At 46.8% G+C, this 10,000-nt stretch overlaps 9 non-coding genes across 9 annotated transcripts; all 9 read right to left on the reverse strand.

Moving 5' to 3' along the window:
- Positions 1-1,275: 1,275 nt before the first annotated feature.
- TRNAR-UCU (transfer RNA arginine (anticodon UCU)) lies at positions 1,276-1,359 on the reverse strand. Its single transcript is given in 2 exon segments — positions 1,276-1,311; positions 1,323-1,359. It is a non-coding gene; the product is annotated as a tRNA-Arg (tRNA).
- A 1,385-nt stretch (positions 1,360-2,744) lies between these two features.
- On the reverse strand, positions 2,745-2,828 carry TRNAR-UCU (transfer RNA arginine (anticodon UCU)). The gene is given in 2 exon segments: positions 2,745-2,780; positions 2,792-2,828. It is a non-coding gene; the product is annotated as a tRNA-Arg (tRNA).
- Positions 2,829-4,199: 1,371 nt separating this feature from the next.
- Positions 4,200-4,283, reverse strand: TRNAR-UCU (transfer RNA arginine (anticodon UCU)). Its single transcript is given in 2 exon segments — positions 4,200-4,235; positions 4,247-4,283. It is a non-coding gene; the product is annotated as a tRNA-Arg (tRNA).
- A 510-nt stretch (positions 4,284-4,793) lies between these two features.
- On the reverse strand, positions 4,794-4,867 carry TRNAN-GUU (transfer RNA asparagine (anticodon GUU)). Its single transcript has one exon. It is a non-coding gene; the product is annotated as a tRNA-Asn (tRNA).
- Positions 4,868-5,658: 791 nt separating this feature from the next.
- On the reverse strand, positions 5,659-5,742 carry TRNAR-UCU (transfer RNA arginine (anticodon UCU)). The gene is given in 2 exon segments: positions 5,659-5,694; positions 5,706-5,742. It is a non-coding gene; the product is annotated as a tRNA-Arg (tRNA).
- A 512-nt stretch (positions 5,743-6,254) lies between these two features.
- On the reverse strand, positions 6,255-6,328 carry TRNAN-GUU (transfer RNA asparagine (anticodon GUU)). The gene has a single exon. It is a non-coding gene; the product is annotated as a tRNA-Asn (tRNA).
- A 791-nt stretch (positions 6,329-7,119) lies between these two features.
- On the reverse strand, positions 7,120-7,203 carry TRNAR-UCU (transfer RNA arginine (anticodon UCU)). The gene is given in 2 exon segments: positions 7,120-7,155; positions 7,167-7,203. It is a non-coding gene; the product is annotated as a tRNA-Arg (tRNA).
- Positions 7,204-8,574: 1,371 nt separating this feature from the next.
- Positions 8,575-8,658, reverse strand: TRNAR-UCU (transfer RNA arginine (anticodon UCU)). Its single transcript is given in 2 exon segments — positions 8,575-8,610; positions 8,622-8,658. It is a non-coding gene; the product is annotated as a tRNA-Arg (tRNA).
- A 512-nt stretch (positions 8,659-9,170) lies between these two features.
- TRNAN-GUU (transfer RNA asparagine (anticodon GUU)) lies at positions 9,171-9,244 on the reverse strand. The gene has a single exon. It is a non-coding gene; the product is annotated as a tRNA-Asn (tRNA).
- Positions 9,245-10,000: the final 756 nt, after the last annotated feature.

The raw sequence follows: 10,000 nt of genomic DNA on the forward strand, positions 1-10,000 counted from the left end.
CCTCAACTTTGGAAACTCTTGAATGCTGGGAATGTGCTAAAATTGCTGATCAGAGTAGACAGGTGGAAGCAGCAGGCAAGGGGGATTAGCTCACATGGTAGAGCGCTCGCTTCGCATGCGAGAGGTAGCGGGATCGATGCCTGCATCCTCCAACATCTTTACTTGCCAGCGCTTTGAAACTCTAGCATGATGGCCTTTTTATCTTTGGCGCTCAAAGAACTGGCCTTCGATAGCTCAGCTGGTAGAGCGGAGGACTGTAGAAGCAAATTAGCAATCCTTAGGTCGCTGGTTCAATTCCGGCTCGAAGGACCTTTTTGGCTAGCATTACCATTTTGAAGCTTTTAAACGGCTCAGACACACTGACAGCCACGTCTTTACGTGTAACATACGGCGCAAACAAAAGGCAAGCCCGTCCCTGGGTGGGCTTGAACCACCAACCTTTCGGTTAACAGCCGAACGTGCTAACCGATTGCGCCACAGAGACAACCACACATTGTGCCGCTGGCCAAATCCTCAGTCAGGTCAACTATATTCTCTCAGGTGACTACCTAAACAATAATATCAAAAAAAGGAAAAGAAGAGATAAACTAGAACACAACAGCGTGACTCAAAAGAGTACCCAACTGCCCACGGAGAGTGGCTCCCTGTTAGCGGCTTAGTAACAGTCAGAGGCTTCCTCAGCTTTGCCTCACCAGCACCTTGTAAGCTATCCCAATGCAGCAGAGTGGTGCAGCGGAAGCGTGCTGGGCCCATAACCCAGAGGTCGATGGATCGAAACCATCCTCTGCTAGGAAGCTTGGTTTTTGCAGTCCCTACCACATCAACATCTTCCTGGACAGCCCAATTTGAGAAATCGCTTTGTTTCTTAAAAAATGTCCTCTTCTCTGTCAATGCAGACATACATGCCTAAATACAGAAGATCATAGAATGGTAGAGTTGGAAGGGTCATCGGGTCCAAGCACCTGCTCAGTGCAGGATTACCTAAATCATTCCAGACAGATCTTTGTCCAGCCTTTGTTTGAACACTTCCATGGAAGGAGAACTCATCACCACCCGTGGTAACCTGTACCACTCATTGATCACTCTCACCGTCAGAAAGTTTTTTCTAATATGCCATTTAGAAAAGGGCTCTTCCCTTTGCACTGCAGATCAAAACTGAATGCTAAATCAGTCGCCTTAAAAAGCTTCAAGGCAGGGCTACGATAACAAATGAAGTCCTAGGCAGGTTTTTTGCCTAAGAGCACACAACAAGCTACCACAGTGCGCTAGAAAGTACGACTCTGGTGGGACTCGAACCCACAACCTTTGAATCACTTTCACTCTAGAAGTCCAATGCGCTATCCATTGCGCCACAGAGCCACTCTTAAGCCTTCCGCATAGTCAATTTTTGGCTGTGAAAAGGCCAGTGCATCTCACTTTTGTGACATCTATACTTAAAAAAAAAAAAAAAAAAAAAAGCCCTCAACTTTGGAAACTCTTGAATGCTGGGAATGTGCTAAAATTGCTGATCAGAGTAGACAGGTGGAAGCAGCAGGCAAGGGGGATTAGCTCACATGGTAGAGCGCTCGCTTCGCATGCGAGAGGTAGCGGGATCGATGCCTGCATCCTCCAACATCTTTACTTGCCAGCGCTTTGAAACTCTAGCATGATGGCCTTTTTATCTTTGGCGCTCAAAGAACTGGCCTTCGATAGCTCAGCTGGTAGAGCGGAGGACTGTAGAAGCAAATTAGCAATCCTTAGGTCGCTGGTTCAATTCCGGCTCGAAGGACCTTTTTGGCTAGCATTACCATTTTGAAGCTTTTAAACGGCTCAGACACACTGACAGCCACGTCTTTACGTGTAACATACGGCGCAAACAAAAGGCAAGCCCATCCCTGGGTGGGCTTGAACCACCAACCTTTCGGTTAACGGCCGAACGCGCTAACCGATTGCGCCACAGAGACAACCACACATTGTGCCGCTGGCCAAATCCTCAGTCAGGTCAACTATATTCTCTCAGGTGACTACCTAAACAATAATATCAAAAAAAGGAAAAGAAGAGATAAACTAGAACACAACAGCGTGACTCAAAAGAGTACCCAACTGCCCACGGAGAGTGGCTCCCTGTTAGCGGCTTAGTAACAGTCAGAGGCTTCCTCAGCTTTGCCTCACCAGCACCTTGTAAGCTATCCCAATGCAGCAGAGTGGTGCAGCGGAAGCGTGCTGGGCCCATAACCCAGAGGTCGATGGATCGAAACCATCCTCTGCTAGGAAGCTTGGTTTTTGCAGTCCCTACCACATCAACATCTTCCTGGACAGCCCAATTTGAGAAATCGCTTTGTTTCTTAAAAAATGTCCTCTTCTCTGTCAATGCAGACATACATGCCTAAATACAGAAGATCATAGAATGGTAGAGTTGGAAGGGTCATCGGGTCCAAGCACCTGCTCAGTGCAGGATTACCTAAATCATTCCAGACAGATCTTTGTCCAGGCTTTGTTTGAACACTTCCATGGAAGGAGAACTCATCACCACCCGTGGTAACCTGTACCACTCATTACCACTCATTGATCACTCTCACCGTCAGAAAGTTTTTTCTAATATGCCATTTAGAAAAGGGCTCTTCCCTTTGCACTGCAGATCAAAACTGAATGCTAAATCAGTCGCCTTAAAAAGCTTCAAGGCAGGGCTACGATAACAAATGAAGTCCTAGGCAGGTTTTTTGCCTAAGAGCACACAACAAGCTACCACAGTGCGCTAGAAAGTATGACTCTGGTGGGACTCGAACCCACAACCTTTGAATCACTTTCACTCTAGAAGTCCAATGCGCTATCCATTGCGCCACAGAGCCACTCTTAAGCCTTCCGCATAGTCAATTTTTGGCTGTGAAAAGGCCAGTGCATCTCACTTTTGTGACATCTATACTTAAAAAAAAAAAAAAAAAAGCCCTCAACTTTGGAAACTCTTGAATGCTGGGAATGTGCTAAAATTGCTGATCAGAGTAGACAGGTGGAAGCAGCAGGCAAGGGGGATTAGCTCACATGGTAGAGCGCTCGCTTCGCATGCGAGAGGTAGCGGGATCGATGCCTGCATCCTCCAACATCTTTACTTGCCAGCGCTTTGAAACTCTAGCATGATGGCCTTTTTATCTTTGGCGCTCAAAGAACTGGCCTTCGATAGCTCAGCTGGTAGAGCGGAGGACTGTAGAAGCAAATTAGCAATCCTTAGGTCGCTGGTTCAATTCCGGCTCGAAGAATATTTTTGGCTAGCATTACCATTTTGAAGCTTTTAAACGGCTCAGACACACTGACAGCCACGTCTTTACGTGTAACATACGGCGCAAACAAAAGGCAAGCCCGTCCCTGGGTGGGCTTGAACCACCAACCTTTCGGTTAACAGCCGAACGCGCCAACCGATTGCGCCACAGAGACAACCACACATTGTGCCGCTGGCCAAATCCTCAGTCAGGTCAACTATATTCTCTCAGGTGACTACCTAAACAATAATATCAAAAAAAGGAAAAGAAGAGATAAACTAGAACACAACAGCGTGACTCAAAAGAGTACCCAACTGCCCACGGAGAGTGGCTCCCTGTTAGCGGCTTAGTAACAGTCAGAGGCTTCCTCAGCTTTGCCTCACCAGCACCTTGTAAGCTATCCCAATGCAGCAGAGTGGTGCAGCGGAAGCGTGCTGGGCCCATAACCCAGAGGTCGATGGATCGAAACCATCCTCTGCTAGGAAGCTTGGTTTTTGCAGTCCCTACCACATCAACATCTTCCTGGACAGCCCAATTTGAGAAATCGCTTTGTTTCTTAAAAAATGTCCTCTTCTCTGTCAATGCAGACATACATGCCTAAATACAGAAGATCATAGAATGGTAGAGTTGGAAGGGTCATCGGGTCCAAGCACCTGCTCAGTGCAGGATTACCTAAATCATTCCAGACAGATCTTTGTCCAGGCTTTGTTTGAACACTTCCATGGAAGGAGAACTCATCACCACCCGTGGTAACCTGTACCACTCATTGATCACTCTCACCGTCAGAAAGTTTTTTCTAATATGCCATTTAGAAAAGGGCTCTTCCCTTTGCACTGCAGATCAAAACTGAATGCTAAATCAGTCGCCTTAAAAAGCTTCAAGGCAGGGCTACGATAACAAATGAAGTCCTAGGCAGGTTTTTTGCCTAAGAGCACACAACAAGCTACCACAGTGCGCTAGAAAGTACGACTCTGGTGGGACTCGAACCCACAACCTTTGAATCACTTTCACTCTAGAAGTCCAATGCGCTATCCATTGCGCCACAGAGCCACTCTTAAGCCTTCCGCATAGTCAATTTTTGGCTGTGAAAAGGCCAGTGCATCTCACTTTTGTGACATCTATACTTAAAAAAAAAAAAAAAAAAAAAAGCCCTCAACTTTGGAAACTCTTGAATGCTGGGAATGTGCTAAAATTGCTGATCAGAGTAGACAGGTGGAAGCAGCAGGCAAGGGGGATTAGCTCACATGGTAGAGCGCTCGCTTCGCATGCGAGAGGTAGCGGGATCGATGCCTGCATCCTCCAACATCTTTACTTGCCAGCGCTTTGAAACTCTAGCATGATGGCCTTTTTATCTTTGGCGCTCAAAGAACTGGCCTTCGATAGCTCAGCTGGTAGAGCGGAGGACTGTAGAAGCAAATTAGCAATCCTTAGGTCGCTGGTTCAATTCCGGCTCGAAGGACCTTTTTGGCTAGCATTACCATTTTGAAGCTTTTAAACGGCTCAGACACACTGACAGCCACGTCTTTACGTGTAACATACGGCGCAAACAAAAGGCAAGCCCGTCCCTGGGTGGGCTTGAACCACCAACCTTTCGGTTAACAGCCGAACGCGCTAACCGATTGCGCCACAGAGACAACCACACATTGTGCCGCTGGCCAAATCCTCAGTCAGGTCAACTATATTCTCTCAGGTGACTACCTAAACAATAATATCAAAAAAAGGAAAAGAAGAGATAAACTAGAACACAACAGCGTGACTCAAAAGAGTACCCAACTGCCCACGGAGAGTGGCTCCCTGTTAGCGGCTTAGTAACAGTCAGAGGCTTCCTCAGCTTTGCCTCACCAGCACCGTGTAAGCTATCCCAATGCAGCAGAGTGGTGCAGCGGAAGCGTGCTGGGCCCATAACCCAGAGGTCGATGGATCGAAACCATCCTCTGCTAGGAAGCTTGGTTTTTGCAGTCCCTACCACATCAACATCTTCCTGGACAGCCCAATTTGAGAAATCGCTTTGTTTCTTAAAAAATGTCCTCTTCTCTGTCAATGCAGACATACATGCCTAAATACAGAAGATCATAGAATGGTAGAGTTGGAAGGGTCATCGGGTCCAAGCACCTGCTCAGTGCAGGATTACCTAAATCATTCCAGACAGATCTTTGTCCAGGCTTTGTTTGAACACTTCCATGGAAGGAGAACTCATCACCACCCGTGGTAACCTGTACCACTCATTGATCACTCTCACCGTCAGAAAGTTTTTTCTAATATGCCATTTAGAAAAGGGCTCTTCCCTTTGCACTGCAGATCAAAACTGAATGCTAAATCAGTCGCCTTAAAAAGCTTCAAGGCAGGGCTACGATAACAAATGAAGTCCTAGGCAGGTTTTTTGCCTAAGAGCACACAACAAGCTACCACAGTGCACTAGAAAGTACGACTCTGGTGGGACTCGAACCCACAACCTTTGAATCACTTTCACTCTAGAAGTCCAATGCGCTATCCATTGCGCCACAGAGCCACTCTTAAGCCTTCCGCATAGTCAATTTTTGGCTGTGAAAAGGCCAGTGCATCTCACTTTTGTGACATCTATACTTAAAAAAAAAAAAAAAAAAAAAAAAGCCCTCAACTTTGGAAACTCTTGAATGCTGGGAATGTGCTAAAATTGCTGATCAGAGTAGACAGGTGGAAGCAGCAGGCAAGGGGGATTAGCTCACATGGTAGAGCGCTCGCTTCGCATGCGAGAGGTAGCGGGATCGATGCCTGCATCCTCCAACATCTTTACTTGCCAGCGCTTTGAAACTCTAGCATGATGGCCTTTTTATCTTTGGCGCTCAAAGAACTGGCCTTCGATAGCTCAGCTGGTAGAGCGGAGGACTGTAGAAGCAAATTAGCAATCGTTAGGTCGCTGGTTCAATTCCGGCTCGAAGGATATTTTTGGCTAGCATTACCATTTTGAAGCTTTTAAACGGCTCAGACACACTGACAGCCACGTCTTTACGTGTAACATACGGCGCAAACAAAAGGCAAGCCCGTCCCTGGGTGGGCTTGAACCACCAACCTTTCGGTTAACAGCCGAACGCGCTAACCGATTGCGCCACAGAGACAACCACACATTGTGCCGCTGGCCAAATCCTCAGTCAGGTCAACTATATTCTCTCAGGTGACTACCTAAACAATAATATCAAAAAAAGGAAAAGAAGAGATAAACTAGAACACAACAGCGTGACTCAAAAGAGTACCCAACTGCCCACGGAGAGTGGCTCCCTGTTAGCGGCTTAGTAACAGTCAGAGGCTTCCTCAGCTTTGCCTCACCAGCACCGTGTAAGCTATCCCAATGCAGCAGAGTGGTGCAGCGGAAGCGTGCTGGGCCCATAACCCAGAGGTCGATGGATCGAAACCATCCTCTGCTAGGAAGCTTGGTTTTTGCAGTCCCTACCACATCAACATCTTCCTGGACAGCCCAATTTGAGAAATCGCTTTGTTTCTTAAAAAATGTCCTCTTCTCTGTCAATGCAGACATACATGCCTAAATACAGAAGATCATAGAATGGTAGAGTTGGAAGGGTCATCGGGTCCAAGCACCTGCTCAGTGCAGGATTACCTAAATCATTCCAGACAGATCTTTGTCCAGGCTTTGTTTGAACACTTCCATGGAAGGAGAACTCATCACCACCCGTGGTAACCTGTACCACTCATTGATCACTCTCACCGTCAGAAAGTTTTTTCTAATATGCCATTTAGAAAAGGGCTCTTCCCTTTGCACTGCAGATCAAAACTGAATGCTAAATCAGTCGCCTTAAAAAGCTTCAAGGCAGGGCTACGATAACAAATGAAGTCCTAGGCAGGTTTTTTGCCTAAGAGCACACAACAAGCTACCACAGTGCGCTAGAAAGTATGACTCTGGTGGGACTCGAACCCACAACCTTTGAATCACTTTCACTCTAGAAGTCCAATGCGCTATCCATTGCGCCACAGAGCCACTCTTAAGCCTTCCGCATAGTCAATTTTTGGCTGTGAAAAGGCCAGTGCATCTCACTTTTGTGACATCTATACTTAAAAAAAAAAAAAAAAAAGCCCTCAACTTTGGAAACTCTTGAATGCTGGGAATGTGCTAAAATTGCTGATCAGAGTAGACAGGTGGAAGCAGCAGGCAAGGGGGATTAGCTCACATGGTAGAGCGCTCGCTTCGCATGCGAGAGGTAGCGGGATCGATGCCTGCATCCTCCAACATCTTTACTTGCCAGCGCTTTGAAACTCTAGCATGATGGCCTTTTTATCTTTGGCGCTCAAAGAACTGGCCTTCGATAGCTCAGCTGGTAGAGCGGAGGACTGTAGAAGCAAATTAGCAATCCTTAGGTCGCTGGTTCAATTCCGGCTCGAAGGACCTTTTTGGCTAGCATTACCATTTTGAAGCTTTTAAACGGCTCAGACACACTGACAGCCACGTCTTTACGTGTAACATACGGCGCAAACAAAAGGCAAGCCCATCCCTGGGTGGGCTTGAACCACCAACCTTTCGGTTAACAGCCGAACGCGCTAACCGATTGCGCCACAGAGACAACCACACATTGTGCCGCTGGCCAAATCCTCAGTCAGGTCAACTATATTCTCTCAGGTGACTACCTAAACAATAATATCAAAAAAAGGAAAAGAAGAGATAAACTAGAACACAACAGCGTGACTCAAAAGAGTACCCAACTGCCCACGGAGAGTGGCTCCCTGTTAGCGGCTTAGTAACAGTCAGAGGCTTCCTCAGCTTTGCCTCACCAGCACCTTGTAAGCTATCCCAATGCAGCAGAGTGGCGCAGCGGAAGCGTGCTGGGCCCATAACCCAGAGGTCGATGGATCGAAACCATCCTCTGCTAGGAAGCTTGGTTTTTGCAGTCCCTACCACATCAACATCTTCCTGGACAGCCCAATTTGAGAAATCGCTTTGTTTCTTAAAAAATGTCCTCTTCTCTGTCAATGCAGACATACATGCCTAAATACAGAAGATCATAGAATGGTAGAGTTGGAAGGGTCATCGGGTCCAAGCACCTGCTCAGTGCAGGATTACCTAAATCATTCCAGACAGATCTTTGTCCAGCCTTTGTTTGAACACTTCCATGGAAGGAGAACTCATCACCACCCGTGGTAACCTGTACCACTCATTGATCACTCTCACCGTCAGAAAGTTTTTTCTAATATGCCATTTAGAAAAGGGCTCTTCCCTTTGCACTGCAGATCAAAACTGAATGCTAAATCAGTCGCCTTAAAAAGCTTCAAGGCAGGGCTACGATAACAAATGAAGTCCTAGGCAGGTTTTTTGCCTAAGAGCACACAACAAGCTACCACAGTGCACTAGAAAGTACGACTCTGGTGGGACTCGAACCCACAACCTTTGAATCACTTTCACTCTAGAAGTCCAATGCGCTATCCATTGCGCCACAGAGCCACTCTTAAGCCTTCCACATAGTCAATTTTTGGCTGTGAAAAGGCCAGTGCATCTCACTTTTGTGACATCTATACTTAAAAAAAAAAAAAAAAAAAAAAAAGCCCTCAACTTTGGAAACTCTTGAATGCTGGGAATGTGCTAAAATTGCTGATCAGAGTAGACAGGTGGAAGCAGCAGGCAAGGGGGATTAGCTCACATGGTAGAGCGCTCGCTTCGCATGCGAGAGGTAGCGGGATCGATGCCTGCATCCTCCAACATCTTTACTTGCCAGCGCTTTGAAACTCTAGCATGATGGCCTTTTTATCTTTGGCGCTCAAAGAACTGGCCTTCGATAGCTCAGCTGGTAGAGCGGAGGACTGTAGAAGCAAATTAGCAATCGTTAGGTCGCTGGTTCAATTCCGGCTCGAAGGATATTTTTGGCTAGCATTACCATTTTGAAGCTTTTAAACGGCTCAGACACACTGACAGCCACGTCTTTACGTGTAACATACGGCGCAAACAAAAGGCAAGCCCGTCCCTGGGTGGGCTTGAACCACCAACCTTTCGGTTAACAGCCGAACGCGCTAACCGATTGCGCCACAGAGACAACCACACATTGTGCCGCTGGCCAAATCCTCAGTCAGGTCAACTATATTCTCTCAGGTGACTACCTAAACAATAATATCAAAAAAAGGAAAAGAAGAGATAAACTAGAACACAACAGCGTGACTCAAAAGAGTACCCAACTGCCCACGGAGAGTGGCTCCCTGTTAGCGGCTTAGTAACAGTCAGAGGCTTCCTCAGCTTTGCCTCACCAGCACCTTGTAAGCTATCCCAATGCAGCAGAGTGGCGCAGCGGAAGCGTGCTGGGCCCATAACCCAGAGGTCGATGGATCGAAACCATCCTCTGCTAGGAAGCTTGGTTTTTGCAGTCCCTACCACATCAACATCTTCCTGGACAGCCCAATTTGAGAAATCGCTTTGTTTCTTAAAAAATGTCCTCTTCTCTGTCAATGCAGACATACATGCCTAAATACAGAAGATCATAGAATGGTAGAGTTGGAAGGGTCATCGGGTCCAAGCACCTGCTCAGTGCAGGATTACCTAAATCATTCCAGACAGATCTTTGTCCAGCCTTTGTTTGAACACTTCCATGGAAGGAGAACTCATCACCACCCGTGGTAACCTGTACCACTCATTGATCACTCTCACCGTCAGAAAGTTTTTTCTAATATGCCATTTAGAAAAGGGCTCTTCCCTTTGCACTGCAGATCAAAACTGAATGCTAAATCAGTCGCCTTAAAAAGCTTCAAGGCAGGGCTACGATAACAAATGAAGTCCTAGGCAGGTTTTTTGCCTAAGA

Source organism: Eleutherodactylus coqui, chromosome 1, assembly GCF_035609145.1.
Source record: "Eleutherodactylus coqui strain aEleCoq1 chromosome 1, aEleCoq1.hap1, whole genome shotgun sequence".
Taxonomy (NCBI): Eukaryota; Metazoa; Chordata; class Amphibia; order Anura; family Eleutherodactylidae; genus Eleutherodactylus; species Eleutherodactylus coqui.